The 27,883-nt window shown below is 47.7% G+C and overlaps 1 protein-coding gene and 1 pseudogene across 2 annotated transcripts in view; one reads left to right on the forward strand and one right to left on the reverse strand.

Moving 5' to 3' along the window:
* LOC126942094 (cytochrome P450 2G1-like) overlaps positions 1-13,755 on the forward strand; it is an 84,229-nt gene extending 70,474 nt beyond the window's left edge. Inside the window, exon 5 of one of the 2 annotated variants that reach the window (XR_007721492.1) lies at positions 13,568-13,755. The gene's annotated coding sequence lies outside the window, so the exon portion shown is untranslated. Of the gene's footprint in view, positions 1-9,068; positions 9,445-13,567 lie in introns of those variants that run through there. The other variant, XR_007721493.1, reaches the window with a different exon arrangement.
* A 6-nt stretch (positions 13,756-13,761) lies between these two features.
* LOC126941715 (cytochrome P450 2A13-like) lies at positions 13,762-18,300 on the reverse strand (annotated as a pseudogene).
* Between the last annotated feature and the right edge of the window lie 9,583 nt (positions 18,301-27,883).

Genomic DNA, 27,883 nt, shown 5'->3' on the forward strand with positions numbered 1-27,883 from the left:
TTAAACTGTGTCTCTACCAAAAATACAAAAATTAGCTGGGCATGGTGGTGCGTGCCTGTAATACCAGCTACCCAGGGGGCTGAGGCAGGAGAGTCACTTGAATTCAGAAGGCGAAGGTTGCAGTGAGCAGAGATGGTGCCACTGCACTCCAGGCTGGGTGACAGTGTGAGACTGCATCACAAAAACAAACAAACAAACAAACAAACAAAAGAATATACTCCCTCCTAAGTTAGGTTGCAGTTCACTCTATGCAGAGAGAGCTTTAGGTCAAATTTAATTTAATTAAACAATTCTTAGGCATCAACATTACTTCTGTCACCATCGTAATTGACTTGTTTGCTCTCAGTATGGAATTCACAATGGACAATGTCAAAGTAGTTGAGTGATTCTTTATGTTTTCTTCATGTTTTTGTTATTCATACTGTAATGAAGCCATTGGATGTACAAAGAATGGCTGCATATGAGCATTTAAGACTCTCTCTCTTTTTTTTTTTTTTTTTTTTTTTTGAGACAGGGTCTCACTTTGTCACCCAGGCTGGAGTGCTGTGGCATGATCTTGGCTCTCTGCAGCCTTGACCTCCCAAGGCTCAGGTGATCCTCCTGCCTCAGCCCCCCAAGTAGCTGGAACTACAGGTGCATGCCACCATGCCCAGATACTTTTTGTATTTTTTTGTAGAGACAGGGTTTTACCATGTTGCCCAGACTGGTCTCAAACTCCTGGGCTCAAGCAATCCACCTGCCTTGGCATCCCAGAGTGGTTGGATTACAGGTGGGAGCCATTGCACCGGCCAAGACTCTTGAGAAAATACAACACATCAGGGAGACTGTTATGATGGCTCTCAGGAGGGTAATACAAAGAAAATGAATTCTGTACCTTACCAGGAGTCTCCATGAACCAAACTGATCAAAATCGAATAATTCAAAGCTCAGGCAATAAAGATAGTTCAATAGTATTAGAGTCTGATTGGTCATGGACTTTGTTCAGGGCACGATGGTGATTAAGGACCAGAACTTGCTATAAAATAACTTGATTTAAAGAGTTATTCATTTTTGTAGTTGGCCTGGTAACACATGTCATAGTATCCTGGAGACCCACTAGAAGAAACATTAAGAGTAGAAAACCTTGGGATAGTCAGGCTTGCTGTGTTAGTCTGTTCTCACACTGTTATAAAGAGATACATGAGACTGGGTAATTTATAAAGAAAAGGGATGTAACTGACTCACAATTCCACATGGCTGGGGAGGCCCCAGGAAACTTACAATCATGGCAGAAGGTGAAGGAGAAGCAAGTACCTTCTTCACAAGGTGGCAGAAGAGAGAGCGAGCGAGCGAGAGAGAGAGAGAGAGAGAGAGAGAGCAAAGAGGGAAGAGCCTCTTATAAAACCATCAGATCTTGTGAGAACTCACTCACTCTCACAAGAACAGCATGGGGGAAACCGCCCCCAGGATCCAATTACCTCCTACCAGGTCTTTGCCTCCACACCTGGGGATTACAATTCAAGATGAGATTTGGGTGAGGACACAGAGCCAAACCATATCACTTGCCATCCCATTCAGGATGCTTGCAAACGAACTGTTAGCTGCCCCCATAAACACATATCTTCTTTTTGCCCTGAGAAATTTCATTAGTGTATTTTGTGGCAGTGTCTAGAGAAATAGCATTGTCAGCCACATTTTAAATTAAGTTATCTGTACTAGCAAATTCATGGGAAAGATAAGAGCAATATTTGGTTTTGTTCAGCACCATACACAAGCCTCCAAGATGGGCAAAGAGGAGATCTAAAACTGGATGATGTTCCATTAGGCGTTTCTGTTGAACACAAATGTTCTTATCCTCCTTTTGGAGAGTGGCTTCTACCCATCTGGACACCTTGGAGGTTCAATTGGCTACAAAATTCAAGATATCCCTTAATGTATAAATTAGCCTCAGATTCCATACAACTGTCACCCCAGTACCACCAAGAGTGAACACCCAGGGACTCCACTGGAAACTTTTCTCAGCAGAAACCAACTTATCTTCATCAATTTTGAGGTTGATAGTGATTTCAGTTATTGACTGGTTTGGCTTTTAACTATGGGAGGTATTATTGAAATCTCAGGGAAACAATTTGGAAACCAGCAGTGAACTCAGGAAGGACCAGGCGTCCATCCAGGTTCTCCATGAGTGCATGCTTCACACTGGAGTTACAGCCTCTTAAATACAAATTTTTAACACCATAAGTAGCAATTTATGCTTCTCTAATTCAGGCACATAACACTGGTTTATTAAATAGGTTATCATAGGTAATTTGATGGTGCCATTGCACTCCAGCCTGGGTAACAGATTGAGACCCTGTCTCTGAATTGGAACAATGTGGGGGCACTGTCCTTGGAGGGGCGAGTGGGCATGAAGAGGTGTCTGGGTATGAGCCACAGGTGTGGAATTTCACTCTTCTCTGCCATCCTCTGTTACATCTTTGGGTACCTGCCTGCCACTGAAAGAACGAGGTAAAAGAAGTGGTGGCACGAATCAAATAGATTTTGCTGTGCCATTGAGAGACAGCAGACTAGCAAATCTCTGTGCCAGGCCAGTGGAGGAGAGAGGAAGAGCAGGAAAGGAGTCTGGGCAGGGAGTGCTTATCAACAATATACATAATGCCCTATAACGGTAACTGCCACTTGGTCAGTGTTTACCTGGCTTATCACTGCTTACCATGCATGATTTTATGTTTAAATATGTACTTATTATTAGTAATCAATCAACCCATTTTCCAATGGGAGAATTAGAACACTGACAATACCTTCCAGCTCTTCTTCCCCTTCCCCCTCCCATGTTGACCATACTCCTGAATCTTAGGCTTGTTATCCCTTTGCTATTAATAAAGCTTTTTTTTTTTTTTTTTCTGATCAATGGTCTTTTTACTGATACCAAGCACAGAGTATATATGCCAATACTATTATGAATTTTAAAAGTATTTGCTTAGACAGAATACATGGACATACAAATGATGAATGTGATAATTGTCATACATATATGTTTATCTTAGACACTTAATCGAAACACATGGTCTTTGGTTATTGTTAGACACTGACACTTTACCTGGAAGATACAAGATAATTGGGTCATAGACTCTCAAATTATGGAACCTTTAGATTTTTCAGGGCAATGCCATGGAGGGAGCCAGGGAGGCTTATGATTAGGTAAGATGTTGTTTGGGTGGCTCACCACCCAACTGGTCAACACCCAAAGACGTGGTGGCTTATAGCTGTATTCCCAACACTTTGGGAGGCTGAGGTGGGAGGATCGCTTGAAGCCAGGAGTTAGAAATGAGCCTGGGCAACCAAACAAGACCCTGTCTCTACAAAAAAATTTTTAAAATTTAGCCAGTCATGATGGCATGTGCCTGTAGTCCCAGCTACTTGGGAGACTGAGGCAGGAGGATCACTTGAGCCCCACAGTTTGAGGCTGCAATGAGCTATGCTCACGTCACTGCACTCCAGCCTGGGTGACAGAGCAAGACCCTGTCTCTTAAAAATATATCATCTGCAGTGTGAGGGGTGATAACATTTAGGAAAGTGTGTATAGGTTTAAATTCTGACCAAAGACATCCTACACAATGCACTGAACCTTGTCTTTAAGGGCTTTTTCTAAGCAAGGCAGAGGCTACCTGGGTACCAATCATGCCTCTATTAACAGAATTTGTTGCTCCTTCTAGTTCTTGGTATCTCACTGCCCCCTTTCTTTATGAGAGCTGGTATGGTCATTGAATAGCCCAATCATTTACAAATTCTGAAACAAGCAAAACTGTCAGTGAAATTTGTATTTGCCTAAACTGAGTTTTCAAAAGGATCTTTGTGGCTAACTTGTTAGTTCATAGAAAGTAGAGGCTTGTCAGGAATGATACTGAATTTTTTCATTTCAATTGTTTTAGAGACAGGGTCTCAGTCTGTTACCCAGGCTGAAGTGCAATGGCACAGTCATAGCTCACTGCAGCGTTGAACTCCTGGGGTCAGGAGATTCTCCTGCCTTAACCTCTAGAGTAACTGGGACTACAGGTATGAGCCACCATGCCCCACTATTTATTTTTATTTTTGTAGAGATGGGTTCAGGGGAGGATCTCACTAAAATGCCTAGGCTGGTCTCGAACTCCTGGCCTCAAGCAATCCTCCTGCCTCAACCTCCCAAAGTGTTGGGATAAGTTTTGAAAAGACATGTTTGACCCTCTCCCCTTCTTTCTTGCAGCAAAGATTTCTATTTTCCCACACGGAGGACTTGGGGTAAATAGTTTGTTTTGCTGTTGTTGTTGTTGTTGTTTGAGGATGTGGGTGGATCATCTTGGTTAATGTCAATGCAAGAACAGTGTCTGTTCCTCATTATTGGGGTTCCTTAGCTATCCAGGCAGGCAGCAGCTCCCTTGAGAAGATTGCCTGAACCCCAGGTTCCCACCATATGCTCTCATACACCAGCTGCCCCTTGTTACTGAGCCTATGTTCTTGACAGTGCTGCATTTACCTGTGAACCTGTGGCTGAGCTCTCCCTCACACTTCCAGACAAGGAAGGCCTGTGAGGTCTCAGCAAAGTGCTGAACATAGTGCCTGGTACACAGTAGGCGTTTAGTAAATATGTGTCCAGGAACAAATGAAGGAGTCAGTGAGTGAAAGCTCCAAGCCTGACTTAGCAGAACTGGCAGTCAGCCAAGTCCTGTAAAGTGCTGCTTGGCCCCCAGTAGGGGGTCAGAGATCTGGGGATCCCTCCCCACCAAATAGAGCTGCATCACGTAGGTGAAGGTCCCAAGTGCCCATTGTTTTCTTTTCATTGTTTTCCACGTGTCACAAGAGTATCATGTGAATCAATGGACTTAGTTTTCTCACTAGAGTAATGTGGCTGGGAATTATCTGTGTTGTCATAGGGGATTTTCCAGGTGTCATTTACAACTACCTGTGGACAAGGTGAGGTGCTACCCTCATCTTAGAAGTAGGGATGGTGGCCAGGCATGGTGGCTGATGCCTGTAATCTCAGCACTTTGGGAGGCCGAGGAGGGCAGATCAACTGATGTCGGGAGTTCGAGACCAGACTGACCAACATTCACCTGCCTTATCCCATTCCATCTTCACTGCAACCCTCTAAGGGGGCTTGAGAAAGAAGATTACATTCCCAAAGGCACATCTTGGAAAGCAGGACCTTGGGCAAGTATTTTAATATCTCTAAACCTCAGTGAATTCATTTTCTTAAAGAGAAAAAAATCTGTTGAGCACTACCCTAAGGGCAGTGCTGTATTGGGGGCTGAAGATAATGCATCAAACAAGTCACACAGAGACAGGGTTCCTGCCCCAGGAAATTTAAAGTCCAACAGGGAAGATGGGCATTCATCAAATAACAGTAAAATAATCATCTCATGAAATGAATGAATGCCTGCAACATGCTTAGAACTGCCTGCCACTAAGGACATGCTCACATGGACAATTATTTTTTTATTTTTATTTTTTTTTGAGACGGAGTCTTGCTCTGTCACCCAGGCTGGAGTGCAGTGGCCGGATCTCAGCTCACTGCAGCCTCCGCCTCCCGGGTTCACGCCATTCTCCTGCCTCAGCCTCCCGAGTAGCTGGGACTACAGGCGCCCGCCACCTCGCCCGGCTAGTTTTTTGTATTTTTTAGTAGAGACGGGGTTTCACCGTGTTAGCCAGGATGGTCTCGATCTCCTGACCTTGTGATCCGCCCGCCTCGGCCTCCCAAAGTGCTGGGATTACAGGCTTGAGCCACCGCGCCCGGCCAGGACAATTATTATAATTAGACATAATTGTGATAAGTGCTCTAAAGGGAGCTTTGGGATCACAAAATAGGAAATACTAGCTAATCTTGTGGGGTCAGTAAGGAAAAGCTTACCAGAGGAACCGGCTTCCAAGCCGAGATGTTCATGGATGAGTGTCAATCAACCATTGCAAAGTGTGTTCCAGGCAAAGGAAGCAGCAAAGGCAAAGGCCAAAGGTGGAAACATGATGGTATCACTGAGAAACTATAGGAAGTCCAGTGTGCCTTGGTTGTAGATTGCAGAAGGGAATAAGACAAAGGGCTCAGCTCGGCAGGACCTTGAGGGTTGCGGGACGAGTTTGGTCTAGCACTGGGGAGTGGAGAAGGTCTTGACGTGCTCTGACTTGTCCCAGTTCTCATCCTCCACTCTTTGGTTGGTTAAGAGAAAAGTTTTAGACAAATTAAACTTAGCAGAATCTATTTGAGCAAAGAAACAATTCATGAATTGGGCAGCACATGGAACCAGTAAAGGTTCAGAGAGCTCCACCCAGCAGTGTGGTCAGGCATTATTTATCCACAGGGAAAGGAACTGAGGTACAGAAACAGCCTGATTGGTTACAGCTCTGTGTTTGCCTTATCTGAGCGTGTCTGGGCAGCTTGCAGCCTGTGACTGGCTGAAGCTTGGCTGCTCTGATTGGCCAAGGTTACTTGTTCCAAGAATATACTCTCAAGTTACATTGCAGTTTGTTTACATATTGAGTTAGGTTACAGTTTGTTATGTAGGGAGGCCCCTTTAGGCCAAATTTAATTTAACATGCACCATCCATGAAAGGCCCCAGAAACCAACCCCCAGTCTTGAATTTCATCAGTGACTTCAGTGATCCAGGGTCCTGCCCCAGCCTGTGGTTTTGTGCAGTACAGTGACCTCCTTCCACATTTTATCTTCAATGAAAGTTGGAAACACATGGGGTGGTGGCTTGAGGGTCAATGTCTTCTCTCAATTTTGCTATCTTTTTTTTTTTTTTTTTTTTTGAGATGGAGTCTCATTCTGTCGCCCAGGCTGGAGTGCAGTGTCGAGATCTCAGCTCACTGCAACCTCTGCGTCCTGGGTTGAAGTGATTCTCGTGCCTCAGCCTCCCGAGTACCTGGGATTACAGGCTTTTGCTACCACGCCTGGTTAATTTTTTGTATTTTTAGTGGAGACAGGGTTTCACTGTGTTAGCCAGGATGGTCCTGAACTTCTGACCTAGTGGTATGCCTGCCTCAGTCTCTCAAAGTGCTGGGATTACAGGCGTGAGCCACTGTGACCGGCCTGCTATTTTGTTTTAAGAGAGGCAGAGATGTAGGGAAATAAGGACAGAGACAGATAAGTAACAAAGATAACGAGACTGAGAAACAGAGTTAGGGACAAAGAGGGAACACACTGAGAGATAGAGATGGGGAGACAGTGGCAGAAAGACAGACAGCAGGTGAACATCAGACAGTATATGGAGAGGAAGAGAGAGAGAGACACACAGAGAGGGCCACATAAGGAGAAGGAGGAGAAGGAGGAATAAGAGGAGAGGGAGGAGGAAAAGGAAGGAGGAGGGGAGAAGGAAGGAGGGAAAGGAGAGAAACAGATAAGAGATAGGAAAACGAGAGAGTAACATAAGAAGAGAGGAAGAAAGAATGAACAAGACAAATAAAGTATCTTTAGAGGGAGATGAAAAAAGGATAGAGCAAGAGATATTGGGGAGGAATCAGATTCAAATAGACGGAGATAGGAAGTTAAGCAAGATGGAAGAAAGCCAAAAAAAGGAGAGGAAAGGAAGAAAAACTGTGTCTGACAGGTATAGACAGAGAAAAAGACAGGGGTAGGGCTGCCAGGAGCAGAAAGAAAGGTATAACCCAAGCCAAAAGTGTACTGCAGCCAAAGAAATTCCAAAAGGTGTCCAAACAGACGGCCCCAGAGATGGGGAGGGCGTGATGGGAGGGAGCTAACAAGCATCAGGCTGTTGTGGAAAACGTTAGGTCACACAAATAGTTACAGAAGGACAAGCCCAGAGACCTGCCTGTTTCTAAGCTCATGTCGCCCACCTTCTGGATGTGCCAAAGGGACGTGGACCCTTTTCCAGACACCTCCACGTAGACACACTTGTCCAACAACTTGACAGGCGTAGGGAATGCCTGAAAACTCACACTTGACATGGCCTTTCCAAGGTCTGCAGGTTATGAACACTGAAGTGAAGGGAAAGGCTCCCTTTGTCTCTGCCTCAGCTTTCTCTGGCTCCCGTTGTTCTCATTTTTCTCCAGGTCTGTAGTTTAGAACCTATGGGGGGTTCCTTGCACCTCTGAGAATCAGTGGAAGAAAAAGACCCTCCCTGACTCACATGCATTGGTCCCATTCACAATTTACATACAACTTGGGTTTTTTCCCCCCTGAGCTCTTGAAGCCTGTGGATCTCAGGCTGAGACCTGAAGACAGCCTAGACACACACACACAGACACATGGCCAGAAACACATACCCCACACATACCCCCAGAAACAAACACAAGACGATAACCAAACCTTAAGGCTCCTTAGCACAAGCCAAGTGCTATCCTAAGAGTTTTGTCAATTGTCTCCTTTAACCACACAAGAGCCCTTTGAGAGGGGTGCCATTCTCCCCGTATGAGAAGTGAAGAACACTAAGAATGTTGTCATAAATACGCTCACACTCACACATGTAGAGGTACACACACACACACACAACCGGAAGCAGGTCATTGTACTCTGTGGAGGTCACCAAACCCTTTGGAACTCTAACAGAAGCTACAAACCCTCTACCAGAAAAATGAACATGGCGCTGGGCGCAGTGGCTCATGCCTGTAATCCCAGCACTTTGGGAGGCCAAGGTGAGAGGATCACCTGAGGTCAGGAGTTTAAGACCAGCCTGGCCAACATGGTGAAACCCCATGTCTACTAAAGATACAAGAAATTAGCCAGGCACGGTAGTGGATACCTGTAATCCCAGTTACTTGGGAGGCTGAGACACGAGAATCATTTGAACCCCCTGGGAGGCAGAGGTTGCAGTGAGCCGAGATGGCGCCACTGTCCTCCAGCCTGAGTGAGAGAGAGAGACTCCATCTCAAAAAAAAAATAAATAAATAGAGAGAGAGAGAGATGAACGTGGCACATCCACTCAAAGATTTGCACCTGGTTTCAGAGCAGCTTCCTCAAAGTCCACCCTGAATTGTAGGTAAAAGGCCAGTCTTATGCAAATCTGTTGCAGTGGACATACGTATCTGGGCTTAGGGACATATGAGAGTGAAGAGTATTCACCTGCCCTGTGCCCACACTGGTGACCTTCTGTGTCCACAGGGAGGCGGATTTGCCTTGATGAAGGCATCGCCCGCAACGAATTGTTCCTCTTCTTCACCACCATCCTCCAGAACTTCTCCGTGGCCAGCCCCGTGGCTCCTGAAGACATCGATCTGACACCCCAGGAGTGTGGTGTGGGCAAAATACCCCCAACGTACCAGATCCGCTTCCTGCCCCGCTGAAGGGGCTGAGGGAAGGGGGTCAAAGGATTCCAGGGTCATTCAGTGTCCCCATCTCTGTAGACAGTGGCTCTGACTCCCCGCAACTTCCTGCCTCTGAGAGACCTGCAGCAAGCCAGCTTCCTTCCCCTCCATGGCACCAGTTGTCTGAGGTCACATTGCAAGTGAGTGGAGGAGCGAGATTATTGAAAATTATACTATACTATATATATATATTATATATTATATATATTATAAATATAATTTATATATATATAAATATATATATTATATATAATATATATATATTTTTTAAGACAGAGTCTCACTCTGTCACCCATGCTGGAGTGCAGTAGCACAATCTCGGCTTACTGCAACTTCCACCCCCGGGGTTCAAGCAATTCTCCTGCCTCAGCCTCCCTAGTAGCTGGGATTACAGGCGTGTGCTACCACGCTCAGTAATTTTTGTATTTTTGGTAGAGACGGGGTTTCACCATGTTGGCAAGGCTGGTCTCGAACTCCTGAACTCAAGTGATTCACCTGCCTCAGCCTCCCAAAGTGCTGGGATTACAGGTGTGAGTCACCGTGCTCGGCCATGTACATATAAGATTTTAAAAATTAAGATGAAATTCACATAACATAAAATTAGCCATTTTAAAGTGTGCATAGTGGCATGTGGTTCATTCACAAAGCTGTACAGCCACCACCATCTAGTTCCAAACATTTTCTTTTTTCTGGTAGGGAGTTTCACTCTGTCACCCAGGCTGGAGTTCAGTGGCGCCATCTCAGCTCACTGCAACCTTCACATCCTGGGTTCAACAGATTCTCCTGCCTCAGCCTCTGGAGTAGCTGGGATCACAGGTGCCCTCCACCATGCCGGGCTAAATTTTGTATTTTTAGGTGGTCTTGAACTCCTGATGTTAGGTGATTTGCTTAGTTCCAAATGTTTCATTATCTCCCTCCAACAAAACCCATACCTGTCAAGCTGTCACTCCCCATACCCCATTCTCCTTTTCATCTCAGCCCCTGACAATCTGGTTTTTGTCCCTATGGACTTACCGATTCTCAATATTTCCTATAAACAGAATCATACAATACTAGATTTTTTTTTTTTTTGAAACAAAACCTTGATCTGTCTCCCAGGCTGGAGTGCTGTGGTGTGATTTTGGTTCACTGCAACCTCTGCTTTCCAGGTTCAAGAGATTCTCCTGCCTCAGCTCCCAAGTAGCTGGGATCACAGGCACGTGCTACCACGCCTGGCTGATTTTCTTATACTTTTAGTGGGGACATGTTGGCCAGGCTGGTTGTGAGCTCCGGGCCTTAGGTGATCCACCCATCTTAGCATTCCAAAGTGCTGATATTACAGGCGTAATATGTGATCTTTTGTGTCTGGTTGCTTTCACGTTGAACGCTATTTTTGAGGGTCGTGCCTGTTGTAGACCACAGTTACACACTGCTGTAGTCCTCCCCCATCCTCATTCCCAGCTGCCTCTTCCTACTGCTTCCCTCTGTCAAAAGCCTCCTTGGCCCAGGTTCCCTGAGCTGTGGGATTCTGCACTGGTGCTTTGGATTCTCTGATATGTTCCTTCAAATCCGCTGAGAATTAAACATCTCTAAAGCCTGACCTCCCCAGGTCAAGAGGTGATCTGTGCCATTTCGTGTGGGATTCTTTTGTTGTCAGGTCCCTAGGGATTTTTCTGGAAGAAACATTGGTGAGAATGCCTCTCTCACCTCAATGCCAACTCTGTGAAGGGCTAAACCATTGTCTTGCTCATCACCGTACTCTCAACACAGCGTGTGGCCTATGACAGGTGTTCAAAATATTTGCTGAGGAATGAATGGATGAATGAGTGGCTAATCAGCATCCCCTACCCCCACAGCCCTCCCAAAATGGAGCTAGGCCTCCTCCATCAGACTGTCTCCTCCATATCCCACTTTCTTCTGAGACCCAGAATAAATTCTCATCCCCAAAGAGCCCAAGATGCCCCCAATTCTGCCTGCCAGTTACTCTCGATCCCCTGTGCTGCAATGCAACCTTTTGATAAAGCTTAGCAGTATTCTTGAAGTGGAACCAGTCTAAATCCAGCCTCCAGGCTGGACATGGTGGCTCATGCCTATAATCACAGCACTTTGGGAGGCCAAGGCTAGTGGAGCACCTCAAGTCAGGGGGTTTGAGACCAGCCTGACTAACATACGGAAACCCTGTCTCAACTAAAAAAATACAAAAATTAGCCTGGTGTGGTGGCACGCACCTGTAGTCCCAGCTGCTCAGGAGACTGAGACAGGAGAATCACTTGAACATAGGAGGCAGAGTGTGCAGTGAGCCAAGATCCCACCACTGCACTCCAGCCTGGGCGACAACACAAGACTCCATCTCAAAAATCAATCAATCAATCAATCAATCCAGCCTCCACACATTCCACCAGCAGGACTACCACCCTTCCCTGAGGGAGGTGCTGCAAGTTTAATATCTTTATCACGAGGATACACCAGCCAGCCTGTGGCCAATGGGAAGCTGGCTCTGAGACTCAGCCCTGAGATGCTAACCTGTTGGTCTCTGTAGCACCTGCCAGCTTTGGGCTCCTTGTAGCCTCTGAAGAGTTAGCAGGGACTCTGCCAGTGCAAATGCATGGCACATCTTCCCTTACCAACCACAGAAATCAAACAACAAACAGAACAACATGTCTTTTAAGAGCGACAGCAGAATGGAAGGTGGGTGGAATGAGGACCACGGCGCCCTCAGCCTTCTCACTCCTCATTGTTCCCAGTGACCTCTTGTTACTCTGGGTCTGGGGCCATTCCCACCTCCCAGGGCTGCCTCTCTCCTAGGCCCTGGCCTCTGTCCTTCCTGGGGGAGCACTTTGCAAATAAACCACAGGGCTTTCTCAAGTTTGTCCAGGTTTTCAGATGCGGGAGTGTGGAAGGGATGGAAAGGGTGGAGGTGGGTAGAAGGGAAACCGCTCACGGGCAGCAAGTCAGTTGGGGTGAAACTTTGGATGGGACTCCACAGAAAAGATTAGGAGTTCCTTTCTCGCTTATATATTAACTACAGAAGCTTCTAGAATTTTATAAGGTCAAATGAAGAGGAGGCCGACAGGAGGGAGAAATTCTGATAGACTTGAGGTTTTGAGCTGTGGTCCTGGGGTGGAGCAAGACAAGAAAAGTACTGGAGATTGGGGTTTGAGGAGTCTATGCAATTTTTATTTTTAAAAATCTTTGTGGCTACATAGTAGGTGTATATAGTATAGGGTGTGTGAGATATTTCGATACAATGTATAATCACAGACATACAATGTAGATAGACATACAGTGTATAATCACATATAATAATCACATCAGGGTAAATCTGGTAACCATCACCTCAAGCACTCACCATTTCTTTGTGTTACAAACGTTACAATTATATTCCCTCTATAATGTAAAATGTACAACAGGCTGGGCACTTACATGTTCAACCGAATCATATGGTTACCAGCTGTCTTAGAAATAATCACTAATAAAACCGACAGAGCCTTGACTATTTTGGCCTGGCAAGAAACACAGACGAGAAGTACTATCTATCAAAATAGATTGACTCTTGAGTACTTGCTAGCAGCTGAAGGAGGCGCCTGTGAGCAACTTAACCTTACTAATTGTTGTCTACACATAGATGACCAAGAACAAGTAGTTGAAGACATAGTTAGAGATATGACAAAACTGGCACATGTGCCCGTGTAAGTGTGGCATGGATTGGATCCGGGGGCCATGTTTGGAAAATGGTTCCCAGCACTAGGAGGATTTAAACTCTCATAATAGGAGTTATAGTAGTAATAGGAACCTGCTTCCTGCTCCCTTGTTTGCTACCTATACTTCTTCAAATGATAAAAAGCTTCATCACTACCTTAGTCCAACAAAATGCTACAGCACAAGTGTACTATATGAATCACTATTAATCTGTCTTGCAAGAAATCATGGGTAGTGAGGATGAAAGCGATAACTCCCACTAATGAGTGAGGTTCTCAAAGGAGGGGAATAAAGGAGGAGAAACTTGGTGTCCTTGAAATTTGTGTCCTTCCTGAGGAGGAGAGGCGGGAGGGGTGGAGGTGAAGCCCACTCTCGGTGTAGCCTCACCCCACTACCGACCTCCAGCTACAGCTCTCCTAGGGAGGAGGGGTGGAATATTATGGCCTGAGAGATGTTCAGAGGAGGCTCTGATCCTCCCTGAGCCTCAGTTTCCTGAGTGTACAAAGGATGTACGAAAGATGGGGTGATCCATGCCAGGTGTCATAATGGAAGGTTTAGATGCCCCTTCCTCCAGATACACTCACAAATATGACTGCTGTGCTATCATCTCCTTTTTAGGAATCTGAAGAATCTGCTGTGTGACCCTAGACAAAGAATCTGATTCACTCTGGGCCTTGGTTTTCCCCACTCTGAAAGGGGTAAGATGTTTCCTTCCCTTTTGCCTGGGTGCAGGTACTGAGTCGTTAAGGGAGTATCAGCTGATGACTAAAGGGTAGATTCTAACAGGAACTTGGAAGCCAGGGAAATACCAGCTACACCACAGAAAGGACAGCTGGGTGAGGGAGGCCCCTGCTGGTGTGAGCAGTGGCCTTGCAGCAAACAGTGGTCTCTTACCAATGGAAAAGGGCACAAAAGCATCACTCTTCTTAAACTGTCTCTTCCCATCCAGGAATTACTGGGGATTGAAGTCCTGGGGGTTGGAGAAGAACCTGGGGGTCTCTCAGCACAGAGCCCAGCATAGGGAACATTTCTGTGCCCTGGGAGGGAGGAGGAAGGTGTGTGAGATGAGGTGGGTTGGGGGATTGGTGAAGGTCCACAGGGGCTGGAGGGAGAACTAGGGTGCTCCAGGTGACGGTAAGTGGCAGGCATGGGAGCTGGGGACCTCTGAGGGAGGAGCTTTGGGGGATAGAAGGTTCATGTCCTGAGACAGGAAGTTTGGGAGACATGGGGTCCATGTCCTCTTAGGCAGGGTGTTCAGGGAAAATGAAATTTGTGTCCTTAAGGCAAAAGGGCAAGGGGAAAGGAAAAGGAAACTCATGTCCCTTGAGACAGGGAGTTTGTGGACATGGAGCTGCTTCCTCTGCGGCAAAAATTCTGTTGGAGATACAGGATTCAGGTGTCTCTGAGACGGAAGATGGAAGGGATGTGGTGACTAGAAAAATCTTTGATTTAAGGAGTGGGACAGGGGCTAGAAAGCTTCTCATGGAGATGGGATGCTGGGGTCTCAGGGAGTGTGTCGGAAGTCCTTCTAGGCTGGTGGGGGGACATGCAGCACCTTCAGGAGGAAGACATCCTGAAACTTGGTGTCCTTGTTGACCCTGTGGGCCACAGCCATGGGGATCACGTCTCCAGATCTTTGGATCTCGTGGATCACTGCCTCCGTGTAGGGCATCCTGGCCTGGTCCTCAAACTTGGGCTGCCGGTTCTTGCCGATCACTCTGTCAGTCTCCTCATGGACCTTGGCTGGGGGAGGAGGGGGAATGTGTTTAGGTATTTAGGGGTCTCAGAGAAGGGATGATAGTCCAAATAGGTAAAATGGGGTAGATTACATGGCTCCACCAATGACACGGAGGTAGACCATTCAGAACAGACATTAGTCATTCGCATTGTTGGAGCAGGGTCCTGTTAACCAGGTTGTGCCAGAATCACAGGGGAGGCACAGGGAGGAACTCAAGGGATGATCCAGAGGAGTGGGCAGTGGGCACTCAGTGGGCTTGGGACAGGAGTGACTGACCAATCACTACAGACATTTTCAGTATTTTAATAGCTAGTGAGACTCAGCTGATTCCTGTCAGCTGAATATTGCCCTGTCTCTGGACAGCAAAGCATGTCTCAGGGTCCTGGGATCTGGGACAGGTGGGGACATTGCACCAGGGTCAGTGGAGTTTTGAGGGTCTGGGGCTCTCCTCTTCCCTCCCCCTCCAGCCTTACCCTCCACCTCTGGGTGCTTCATGAGCAGCAGGAAGCCGTAGCGCAGGGTGGTGCTGACGGTCTCGGTGCCCGCAATGAAGAGGTTCAGCGCGGTCAGCACCAGGTTCTGCATGTAGAACTCCGTGTTGGGGTTCTTCTCCTCCTGCAGGGAGAGGGGGCTTTAGACCAACCTCACTCCTCTTGCCCTCAAGGCCCTGCTAGGGCTTTTCCTTTAGATCTACCTCTCTTCGATTCAGACCAAAGGTGGAAAGAGGGACCCTAGATCTACCAGGCTCACTCCAGGTTCCAGCCCTTGCCCTGGCTGCTGGTTCTACCCAAAATGCTCTTCCTTCTCACCTAGCTTACCTGACTAGCTGTCCTTTAACTGTCAGATTTGTTATACCTTTTCTTTTTTTTCTAAGTTAGAGACTGGGTCTTGGGATGTGGCTCAAGCTGGAGTGAAACTCATTGGCTCAAGCAGTCCTTCCGCCTCAGTCCCAGGTAGTTGGGACTATAGGCATGCACCACCAGGCCAGGCTCAGTTGTCCCTTTTTTTAAATGGTAGAAATATTTAGAAAAAGAGGGATAGAGAGATACAATGAGAAAAAGCACAGATATTGTAAGGTCGAATGAGTCAGAGAGAGTAAAAAAGAGGCATAGTTTCTCTGACAGACAGAGCTTTAAGCAACAGCATCCTATTTCTTCCCTAAAAATCTTGATGCTTACTGTGGAGGAACCCCCTCCCTTGATCCTTTCTCCCTGAGCTTAGACTCCCTAAAGCCTTCCCACATGGGAGACTGACATCCACATGGAGGTGGGGATCCTGCAATGTACAGCCAGGTCACCTGTCCACAGAGGTGTGTCTGCTAACCAGGGCATGATAGGTTAGCGAGCATGGTGGCTAAAAGCACCAGCCCTTGGATCACCTGAGGTCAGGAGTTCAAGACCAGCCTGGCCAACATGGTGAAACTCCATCTCTACCAAAAATACAAAAATTAGCTGGGTATGGTGGTGGGCGCCTGTAATCCCAGTTACTTTGGAGGCTGAAGCAGGAGAATCACTTGAACCCAGGAGGTGGAGGTTGCAGTGCGCCAAGATTGCACCATTTCACTCCAGCCTGGGTGACAAAAGCGAAACTCTGTCAAAAAAAAAAAAAAAAAAAAAAAAAAAAAAAGCACCAGCCTTAGACTTAGATAGACCAGGGTTTGAGCTTGGGGGACCTCAGCTTCCTCTCTGTGTGACCTCAGGGAAGCCACTTATACTCTCTGGGCCTCAGTTTTCTCAATTGTAAAATTGAGGCCATGATTGAACCTCCTCAAGAGCTGTCATGAGTGCTAAAGCAGGGACTATCTTAAAGCACTTAACACAGTGCCTGGCACATGGTAGTTCTGTAGAAGTGCTTGCTATTTGAATTCACATACAAAAGTCCTGCCTCTGGGTGAGGGGTCGGTAGATAGGGGTCACTATATCAACAGCAGTGGTTGATATAGTTGGGATTGTGAGGATTATTATGACAGGGGCTAATTTGAATGGGCCTGTGTTGTCTGCCCTCCCCACTGCCAGCCTGATTTCCCTCTGCCTGGCTTTGCAGCTCCTCCCATTGGCTGCTGGGGTGTACCTCCTGCAAGCGGATGAGAAAGGAGTCGATGAAGTCCCGTGGGGAATTGGGATCCAGCGTGCGCTGGTTGTGCTCCACCTTCTTGGCTATGAAGTCCTCCAGCCCCTGCAGCTCTTTAAAGGCCTGTTGCTGTGGTCCTGGCAGGTGTGTCATTACCGAAGAGAACATCTCCTAGAGCTGGGGTTGTGGAGAGAGGATGGGAAGGGAAGGACTGCTGTGAGGGGGCAGGAATTGATGGGAATGGAACCTGTGTCAGAGAAAGAAAGGCACTGGGTTGAAGGCACTTATGTGCCCAGGTGTTCAGGTATTTCAGTGGGGCTGGATGGGAGCATATATCTAAGTTTTCATGAGGGTTAAGGGAGAAGGCTACTGTCCAGGAATTTAGGTAAGATGGATTGAGGCATACATCCAGGTTTCAGTGAGGCTGGATTGGAGCACACAGCTAGGTGTTTAGATATTCAAGGCAGGATGTGTTGGAAGACACCTGTTCAAGTGTTTAGCTACTCGGGTGGGGCTGGTATGAGGGGAGTGTCACCTGTCTAGGTATTTAGGCATTCAGGTGGGCTTCCTTGGAGACAACTACCAAGATACTTATTGGGTCTGGATTGGGGGCTTTTGTTCAGGTGTTCAGGTATTAAAGCGGGGCTGGTGAAGAAGTAGAGGGGATACCTGTTCAGGTGTTTACCTATCCAAGTGGGATGCATTGGGGGCACCTCTGTAAGGTGTGTGATTGGAAAGGTTGGGGAACACTTATTTGGGTGTCTGGGGAATAATCTGTCTAGATATTTATGTGTTTAGGGTGTTGGTTAGGGCAGCTGTCGATGTTTTCAGGTATTTAAGTGGGTGAAGTAGAGGGTGCTTGGCCAGATATTCCAGTGGGCTAATTTGGGACATTTGTGTAGATGTGAAATGATTATGATGGGCCGGATTTTGCAGCACCAGGTGTTCAGGTATGCAGGAAGGGGTAGAGGCAGTCACTTGTCCAGGTGTTAAAATAGTCAGAAGAACAGGGTAGGGAGCACCTGTTACAAATTAGGGTAAGTTGGGGATGGGAACACGTGCCCAGGTGAGAGAGCTGAGCTGAGGGCTTGCATCCTGCCCGCAGGCTTTGTTTTGGGGAGCATCTGTTGAGCTATCCAGGTGTCCTTGGAGACTGGGTATTGGACACCCATCCTGGTTTCTGGTGCAACTGTCCAGTTGTCCAGTATTGGGGGCTGATTTGAGGGGACACTGCCTGGAGGCAGGTGGGCGTTTGGGGCACCTGTCCCCATGTAGGGGAGCAGTTGGCAGGTTGTGGTAGGGGCGTCAGGGGCCGGGTTGCAGCCGGTTACCTGCCCCGTGGAGGTTGCCGTGAACTGGAAGCTTTCCCGCATCATGCGCAGCAGTGACAGGAACTTTTGTCCTCATAGTCAAAGCGGTCACCAAAGGCAATGGAGCTGATGACATTGGAGACGGTTCGGCTCAGGAAGAAGGTGGGATTGATCCTGGAGCTTGCGGGTATGGCGGTGTGTTGGGGGAGAAGGGGTTTGGGGAGAGAGTCAACTCAGAGGTCTGATGCCAGTCTGAGAATTCCAGGAGGCACTGCCCTGATAAGCCAAATTCCCAGCGCCAGACTCCAGGGCTGGGAGCGCGGGCGCCTTTCCCCACCTAGTCCCCGTTCCCGGACATAATTGCGCGTGCGGGTTCCTTGCCCTGGGCGTTTTTCTTCTCCAGCCTCAGCTGCTCACCGCGCGTGCTCACCGCGCGTGCTCACCGCGCGTGCTCACCGCGCGTGCTCACCGCGCGTGCTCACCGCGCGTGCTCACCGCGCGTGCTCACCGCGCGTGCCCAGGAGGGCCTGGATGAGGAAGCCCGCCTTCTCCTGGATACCTCCTGCTGCCGTGCTTGCCCACCCCGAAGTTCCGCAGGGTGGCGATGGAGAAGTGCCTGAGCAGCTTGGCGCCCTCCAGGGTACTGAAGGTCACTCCTGGGGAGGGAACGCAGGGGTGGAGTCAGGCGGCGGGGGCAGGCGCAGAAGCCTCGCGCAGGAGAGCTGCAAACTCAGTCAGAGAAACAGAAAGGGACAGAGACCGAATGGGAAGAAGAGGATCGGAAAAGAGACAGGCCAGACAGATGCACAGCGAAACAGAGGGAGACGGGACACTCCACAGAATATAAAGAGGGAAGGAGGGAGAGAAAGAGAGACAGAGATGGGAGAAGAGGATGGAAGGAGGGGAAGTGAGATATGGGGAGATCTGGGAGGAGAAAATAAAAAATGGTGAAAGAGTCTCTTTTGTTTGTATATTTGTTTATTTGTTTTTGAGACAGATTCTCGCTCTGTCGCCCAGGCTGGAGTGCACTGTCGCGATCTTGGCGGCTCACCGCAACCTCCACCTTCCGGGTTCAAGTGTAAAAATGGTGAAAGATTCTTAAGCTGAGCTGGAGAAGAGGGAAAATTACTGCGACAGAAACAGAGAGGGTCTGGAAGGAGGAGAGACCGTTACCAGGAGATGGAGGCTGGAGATGTGGAAGTAGGAATACTGTGAAATCCTAAGACAGAGGAAGAAGGAGAGGTCAGTGGACAGAGGAGAAACACGGAGAAGCACAGAATCTGAGAAGGACAAAAAGACAAATGAAGACAGAGGACCAGGGCTGGAAAACGGAAGCCCAGGATTGTCCTCAGAGATGGAGACAGAGGGGAAGGAGGAGACTCCAGTGAGAGAGGCAGGGAGAAATCTGGACAGGGACAGGGATGCTGGAGACAGGCAAGAGGGAGAGGACACAATGAAGGGAGCTGGGGAGAGAAGACCAGACTGGGAGCTCTGCTGCAGCCTTCAGTGGGCAGGAAAGTCAGGGAGAAGGCTGGGGACACAGAGGCCATCGAGTCGGCCTGGCCAACTTCCTCCTCCGGGATCCCCTCACCATAATAGCCTTTGAAGACCCAGTCGAAGGTGGCCTGCTCGCCTCGCCCGCTGAACTCCTCAGCCTGGTCCACCAGAGCCTCCCTGACGGCATCATGTCCGCACAGCACCACCACCCGCCGGGGCCCCAGGTGAATGGTGAACACCGGGCCATAGCGCTCACTGATCTGATGGAGGCGGGTGGGAGTGGTTAGAGGGAGCGGCCGCTACTCCGGATGGACCCAGCACTGAGATTTCATGTACTGGGATGCTTTGCCCAGTCAGGTTCTCACAGTCAGGGAGCTGGACATCCCAAGATCCTGTCTTTCCTGGCTAGGACCCTGACGCTTAACCTCCAAAACTCCCTTTCCTGAGTCTCTGGTCCACAAAGCCCCAGCCAGCTGGGCAGCCCCCACCCCGTGCCACCCATCTCCCTGCCTTGGGACGCCTTCATGATGGAGTTGTACATCTGCTCTGTGTTCAGCTGCAGGTAGTTTCCAATGAAGGGCAATGGGGTGGGTCCCGGAGGCAGCTTTCCCTTGCTGTTCCTCTGCTGCCAGACAGACATCAAGACCATCACAGTCAGGCAGGCCAGCAAGGCCACCAGGAGCAGCCCCGAGGCCAGCATGGTGGCAGTGGGATGATCGATGGTGACGGCTGGGGTGGTTTGCCTTTATACTGCCTGAAAAAGAGGGGTGGACTTTGACTGGTTATATAATCACCTCATTTGGTGATTGTAACTACACTCCCTCCATGAACTCCACCTAGCTTGGGACACAGCCAGCAAGGGAGGAGGAGGGGGACCCCAGGGCAGCTGAACCAGGAGGGGACCTCCAGACTAAATCTGTGGTACTTTGGGAAGGGTGCCGCAGGGCTGTGGATTTAGGAGGAGGCATCAGATAAACTGTAGAACTGAGGAGTTTGGAATATTTGCACAGGGGAGCACCTGGATTTTGGATTTGGGATCTGGGAGTGAGAATGCACCCCAAAGTTGTGGATTTGGGAGTCCCAAGGAGAAGAATCCAAAGGTCTGAGTTTTATTAGGGTGAGATGGAAGTGTGGCTGTGCATTTGGGGTCTTCTGGTGAGGAGGATGCAGGATTAAGAGTCTCAGGAGGGGGGATTCCAGGCATATGGACTTGAGAGTCTTGGTAGGAAGACCAGGGTGTGGGTGTGGAGTTTCTGGGAGGAGGAGTGTGTAGCAAGCCCAGCAGGTCCTCCCAGAAAACCCAGCAGCCCAGCACTGGGCCCAGGGACTGACTTGATTTTGCTGTGGCCCAGAGCTGTCTCTTAATGCCCAGAATCCTCATTGGAACCTCAGAGTGAGGCCAGGATGGGTGCCATAGAACCTCCACTGCCCATCTCTGGTTGGGAAAGGGTTGGAAGACTAGAGCCATATTTCAAGGGAACTTTCCTCACACCTGGAGGAGAGTACCTCCTGTTATCAGTTGGCAGAGGGATTGGCCAGGTCTGGAGAAATAGTAATAACAACCCCCAAATGGTGGAAACATCTCATGTCCCAAGGGTTGGAATTTACAAAGACCTGCACTGGTTTCCAACAAGATCCTTAGGGAAACCCACTAGATTGATTGTATCATCCCTATTAATATTATTATTGTTATTTATGTTTCTCATTTTATATAAGGGTCTATGGAGGACAGAAAACAGACAGTGGGCAGGGGACATGCGTGAGTGGCCCTGAACTCCCGTCTCTCCTGCTCTGCATCCTTAGTTCCCCTTTCTGGATTTCGTTTTCCCGCCAGTGGAAAGGAACTATTTAGAAAGAGAGGATCATATTTGATGGTGAGTTAAGTCTCCTTTAAGGGTGATTCCTGCTTTGTCAGGGGCTACTACTATTAGCAGGCAGAGGGAACAATCGCAGAAGAGATTGGGGTAAACTCCAGTGTTAGGCACAGAGGCAGAGCCTGGGGTGGGTAGGAGTGGAGAAGGATGAGTAGCCCTCTTGTCCTTCCCTCAGGGAAATTCTTCCTTAGTAAACAGGACAGTTACCCTTTGGTGAGCATGGTTGCATATGGGAAGAGCAAGTCTAGGTGTGTATGACCTGGTTGAATCTGTAACAATGAAGTTGGTTCATCATCATCCTCATTTTGAAGATGAGCAGATCTAGACTCCATAAATCCAGTTGAGTGAGGTCACACAGGGGGTAAGTGAGGGAGTGGGGATATGAACTCTCTCCTCGTTCCCCTTCAGTGACTGGCCTAGATCACCCTGGGAGTCAAGTGTGGGCCAGGCTTAGCAGGAGGTGAGTGCCGAGATTGATATCAGCAGTGGACACAAGGATGACACTGGCGGGTTCTGATAATCTGCATCAGATATGGCCAGGGAGGGGAGGCATCGTGTTGGCTTTGGGACTGCCCCCAGGTGTACGCAAGGATGGGAAACAAGTTGGCACTGAGCTTGACACCAGGAGAATATTAAAGTCATGTTTGGTGCCAAGAGGGCTCTGTGTGTTGTCTCAGGTGTCACTGAGGGCATAAGAATGTCCTGCTTCAGGAGGGCATAAGAGTGGTACCATATAGGGTCTGAGGTTGGTTCCAGTGGGCTCTGACATGAGCATTAGGCAGGTGCTGAGATTGGTCCTATGTGGGTCTGAGATAAGCCTCAGCCAGATCCTGAGAGGGGCCCCAGATGGCCGCAGGACAGGCTCTGATGGTTGGTCCTTCCAGGGTTGCACCTCTCCTCTGGGTCACCAACTTTGGACAAGTGGAGGTAGGTGAGGTTGACACTCCCAGGACTGGCTCTAACTGGCTCAAATTAGCTGTTGAGCTCTGAGACCTATGTGGAGGGATCAAAGAGCAGAGAACAAAGCAGAGAGAGGGAAGCCGTTGATTGATTTTGTGGGGGAAGAGGTGGGAAGGAGGATTAGCACCAGCAGGACAGACATCAATCCCTTTAATCCTGGTCACCAACCTGCACTCAGGCTGGCCACAAGCCTGGGTCCTTCCTCTTCTCCCCCATTGCTTAAAAAGGAGAGAGGTAGAAATGTGGGGAGTTTGTTTCTCAATGAGGTTGGCACTAGGAAGGGCACTGAGTGTTCAGACAGGCTGCCATGACCTGGCCAGGGAGGGCGTGGGGAGTCAGGTTGGGAGAACTCTAGTATTTGGAGACATAGAGGTCTGGCAGTTTTGGCCCTGTTGATTACTCTGGAGCGTGGAGTAAGAGAATGGTATCTGAAATTACGTGGGAGGGACTTGTCCCAGTGGTGGTGACTTGGGTACAGGCTTTCAGAGTGAGTTAGTGGCGAACCCAGGAAAATCCCTTTCCATTGTTGGGCCTGTGTTTCCCTTTCTGGATGGATGGTACAGTGGTTAAGAACAAGGTTAAGGCATGGATTGGAATCCAAACCTTATCCCTTCTTTGTTGTGTGACCTTGAAGAACTGACTTCATCTCTCTGAACCTTATGGAGCCAGAAACAGCTCCTAGCTCTTCAGCTGTTTAGGTGAGAAGTATATGGGTCAATGCAGGCGAGTTACATGTAAGTGTGCAATGAATATTGGCTGTTCTTATTAAGGATGAACAGAATGGATGAGATGTTCTCCAAGCCCCCTCCTGGCTTTTGCAATTCTCTGGTCTAATGTTCCCAAAGCTTTTCCTTTGAGAAGGGGGAAGGGAGACAGAGTCTTTTGGGAACCTCTCTCCCCATCCCTTCCTTAGCATAGGCAAGCCTTACCCCATGAAGCTGTGAATAGGAAATTGACCTTAGGCTGCCTCCTAGAGCATGGCACTGAGTTAAGTAATATTCGCAGGAAGAAAGGCCAGTGTTAGGCCCTCAGATTACTCTGGATGGGCCTGGAGCCCTGGCCAGGACTTCGCCCACCTGTCTCTCTCCCTTTTTCTCTGGTCTTGTCTTTCTGTCTTTCTCTTTCTCCTTCCCTGCAAGTCAACCTTCCCCTCAAACACCCTGTGTGCTCCTGCAACTTTGCAAGTTTGCGTCATTTTGTCCAGTGGTTTCTCCTAGATGCCTCTGCCATGTTTATCCTTATTTATATGCCTGTCTGTGTGTGTGTCACTCTGGGTGCATGCTTGAGGTTTCTGTATGCATATATGTTTCAGCATGTCCCTGTTGATAGATGAATTTATGCATGCACCAGGCTTTGTGGGATGTGTGTTTGTGCTGGATAAGTGGGCATCCATTCCAACTTATGTCTGCACATGCATGTTTGTGTGAGTGCCTGATGAGGTGCATGTATGTCCATGCCACTCTTCCTGAATGTTTGCCAGTCTCTGTCTGTCTGTGCATGTAGTCTGAGTGCATGCTTTGGGTTTTATCCCTTGGGGGGTATCTATGATGTACATTTCTTTGTCCAACCTGATACATGGCTGCATGTTCACATTTGTGTGGATGCATGCACAACTGGGTGACTACATATACGTGTGTGGATGTTTTTGTGCATACATTCTGGTGTCTGTATGCAGGCACGTGGGCCCTGTTGTGTACACATGAACATCTGGTTCACAAACACCTGTCTGTTTGGATTAAAAAATAGCCCTAGCCTAGACCCATTTCTCTTCAAAACAAAACAAAGCAACAACAACAAAACACCGTGTGAAGCTTTTTATGAGTATGATCTTAATTACACTCTGCACTGCAAGCCTGTGACGTTGGTTTTATCATCTTCGTTTTGCAAATGAGTTGGATAAGGCTTCCAAAATTGGAAGTCCTTTGCTTTGGATTCTACAGCAAATGAGGGTAGAGCTGGTGTATGGCCTTGTGTGACTGTCAAGTCCATGCTGTGAACTACCACTCTGGACTGCCAAGTTCCACCTGTTTTCTTTATGAAACATCAGAAAATTACCCCTAATCTCCTGTGGTTCTTGAAAAACTTCCCTGTAAGCCTGTAACAAAGCATTCCAAAATGTTAGGGGGAAAAAAAGTCTTTTATTAGGAGGGAGACTTCAACTTCTATAGTTTTTGTGTTCTTTGGAAGATTAACCAAAGATCTGGTCAGCTGGCATACCCCTCAGGCCATTGGCAGTGAGACAGTGCAGGGGTTGGGGAGCTAGCTGTTGTGGGTGGAGAGTAAAATGTCTGTGTTTCATATTTCAGAGTGATGACAAGGGTGAAGGTGGGCCTGTGGAAGTGTTGGCTGAAATAGAGTGAAGAAGGTCAAAGAAAAGAAGAAAGTCAAGATTCTTTCTTTCTGAGTGTTTGGACAGCTCACATCCATGGCCAGAAAGTGCTTCCCTACCAGTAGAATGTCAGGGCGTAGAGTAGAGAGGCAGGAAAGAAGTTGGGTAGATGACAGAGATGAACAACTTTTTAAATAACAGGGTGAAGTGTCAGTGTCCAAGTGTTCTGGAGAGTTTTTTCTGGTAATTGTTGAGTAGCTTCTATTAGATCAAGCATCCTGTGAATAACAGCTATTAACTCTGAATAAAACATTTTTAAGAACCCAATTCTCTGAAATTACTGGAGAGTGAACAAAACCAGTAGATACTGAAGGGGGTTGGATGAAAGAGATTTCCTATTTTGGGTGTTTTTTTTTTTTAATGCTTTCAGCCTAAAGGCAGACCCTGGAAAGTGCCTTGTGAGGTGGCTTAATCCCAGATAGAGATGTTTTAATTTTTTTTTTTTTTTTTTTTTTTTGCTTCTTTGTTTTCTTATTTTTATTTTTAGAGACACAGCCACACTCTGTCCCCCAGGCTGAAGTACAGTGGTGCAACCTTGGTTCGGTGCAACCTTGGTTCATTGCAGCCTTGACCTCCTGGACTCAAATGATCCTCCCACCTCAGTCTCCCGAGTAGCTGGGACTACAGGCATATATCACCGTGTATGGCTAATTTTTTTTTTTTTTTTTTTTTTTTTGAGACGGAGTCTCACTCTGTTGCCCAGGCTGGAGTGCAGTGGTGCGGTTTTGGCTCACTGCAAGCTCCACCACCTGGGTTCATACCATTCTCCTGCCTCAGCCTACTGAGTAGCTTAGACTACAGGTGCCTGCCAGCATGCCCAGCTAATTTTTTGTATTTTTTAGTAGAGACGGGGTTTTACCGTGTGAGCCAGGATGGTCTCTATCTCCTGACCTCGTGATCCACCCACCTTGGCCTCCCAGAGTGCTGGGATTACAGGTGTGAGCCACTGCACCCGGCTGCATATGGCTAATTTTTTAATCTTCATTTTTTTTGTAGAAATGGGGCTGCCTATGCTGGTCTCGAAATCCTGGTCTCAAGTGATCCTCCTGCCTTAGCTTCCCAAAGTGCTGGGATTACAGACATGAACACACCATGCCTGGCCTATGTCTTAGTTTTCAACAAGAAAGCTTAAATAGTAAAATAAACAAATAAATAATCCTAGAAATAGAAAAAAAAAACTGTAGGATATAAAGGATATATATTAGCATATAAAGACAGAAAATATTTTGGTATAGCTGTACAGTGTGTTTGTGTTTTCAGCTAAGTGTTATTACCAAAGAGTCAACAATTTAAACAATTTTTAAAGCTTATAAAATAAAACAGTTACAGTCAACTAAAGTTAATATATTTACTCATTTATTTAATTTTGAGACAGGGTCTTGCTCTGTCACTGAGGCTGGAGTGCAGTGGTGAGATCATGACTCACCGAAGCCTCGACCTCCTGGGCTCAAGCAATCCTCCCACCTCAGCCTCCTGAGTAGCTGGGACCACAGGCATGTGCCACCACACGCAGTTAATTTTTGTATTTTTTACAGACAGAGTTTTGCCATTTTGCCCAGGCTGGTCTCAAACTCCTGGGCTTAAGTGATCTACCCACCTCGGCCAAAGTGCTGGGATTACAGGCATGAGCCACTGTGTCCAGTCTAAATTTAATTTATTGTTAAAATATTTTAAAAAATAAATTTATTTAAAATAATTAAAAAAGATAAATTTAGTCTACAATAGTGTACAATAGTGTCCTAGGCCATCACATTCATTCATCCCTCACTGACTCGCCCAGAGTAACTCCCAGTCCTGTAACCTCCATTTATGGTGAGTGCCCTACATGGGTGCCACTTGTTCTTTTTTTTTTTTTTTTTTGAGACGGAGTCTTGCTCTGTCGCCCAGGCTGGGGTGCAGTGGCCGGATCTCAGCTCACTGCAAGCTCCACCTCCTGGGTTTACGCCATTCTCCTGCCTCAGCCTCCTGAGTAGCTGGGACTACAGGCGCCCGCCACCTCGCCCGGCTAGTTTTTTGTATTTTTTAGTAGAGATGGGGTTTCACCGTGTTAGCCAGGATGGTCTTGATCTCCTGACCTCGTGATCCACCCGTCTCGGCCTCCCAAAGTGCTGGGATTACAGGCTTGAGCCAGCCACTTGTTCTTTCATGCTATATTTTTACAGTACCTTTTCCATGTTTAGATATGTTTACATACACAGATATTTACCATCGTGTTATAGTTACCCACAGTATTCAGTACAGTAACATGTTGTACAAGTTTGTAGTCTAGGAGCAATAGGCTCTACCATATAGCCTAGGTGTGTAGTAGGCTATTGTTAGAAATAAATTTTCAGTGCCGCAAAAGAAATAACACTCAAACACAAATTTAATTTTCTCAGCAAGGCAATTTTTACTGCTACAGAAGGGTGTGATTCATGGATGGAACAATGGCAAGAGCACATCTGAACAAGGGAGGGGAAGGGATTCTTATTCCTGATGCAGGTAACCCCTACTGCTGCATCATTCCCTGACTGGCTAGGGTTGGATCTCACAGTCTACGCTAATTCTGATTGGTGATTTTAAAGAGAGCAGGAGTACGAGCTGGAGTGGTGGGGTGAGTAGTTTGGTGGGAAGGACAGTTACAGAACAGGTGACTCAGGATGACTCAGGTCAGAGCAGGTGATGAGGGGTGACTCAGGATGGAGTAGGTGATAGAGGCTAGGAGAGGGTAGTTTATTGAAATGAGGGGCAAGGAGACAAAGAGAATGAGAAAGTTAAACTTTAAAATGAAGAACAAAGAACAGGGGAGCTGAACATACTGACACGTTGGTCCTTTGGAGAGGATCTCAGAACTCATTGTACTTAACAATTTACAGGCTAAAATCTTTGATGAGGGATTTATTATATCCTACACTATGTACCAACTCACAGCCCAAGCAGCATGCTCAGGTGGTGTTGGTGGCATTGGCAGTGGCATGGTGGGTAGGAAGAGCTTGTCCTCAGGACATGAGCAATTGTGCAGCAGCCTTGCTGTTGGGGGTACAAGGTTCATGGCAGTGGCCCCAGACAGGCAGCTCTCAGGCTCTGGGGAGCATGTGCTTTGACTCCCTTTGTCCC

This window comes from Macaca thibetana, chromosome 19 (genome assembly GCF_024542745.1).
Source record: "Macaca thibetana thibetana isolate TM-01 chromosome 19, ASM2454274v1, whole genome shotgun sequence".
In the NCBI taxonomy this organism is placed as follows: domain Eukaryota; kingdom Metazoa; phylum Chordata; class Mammalia; order Primates; family Cercopithecidae; genus Macaca; species Macaca thibetana.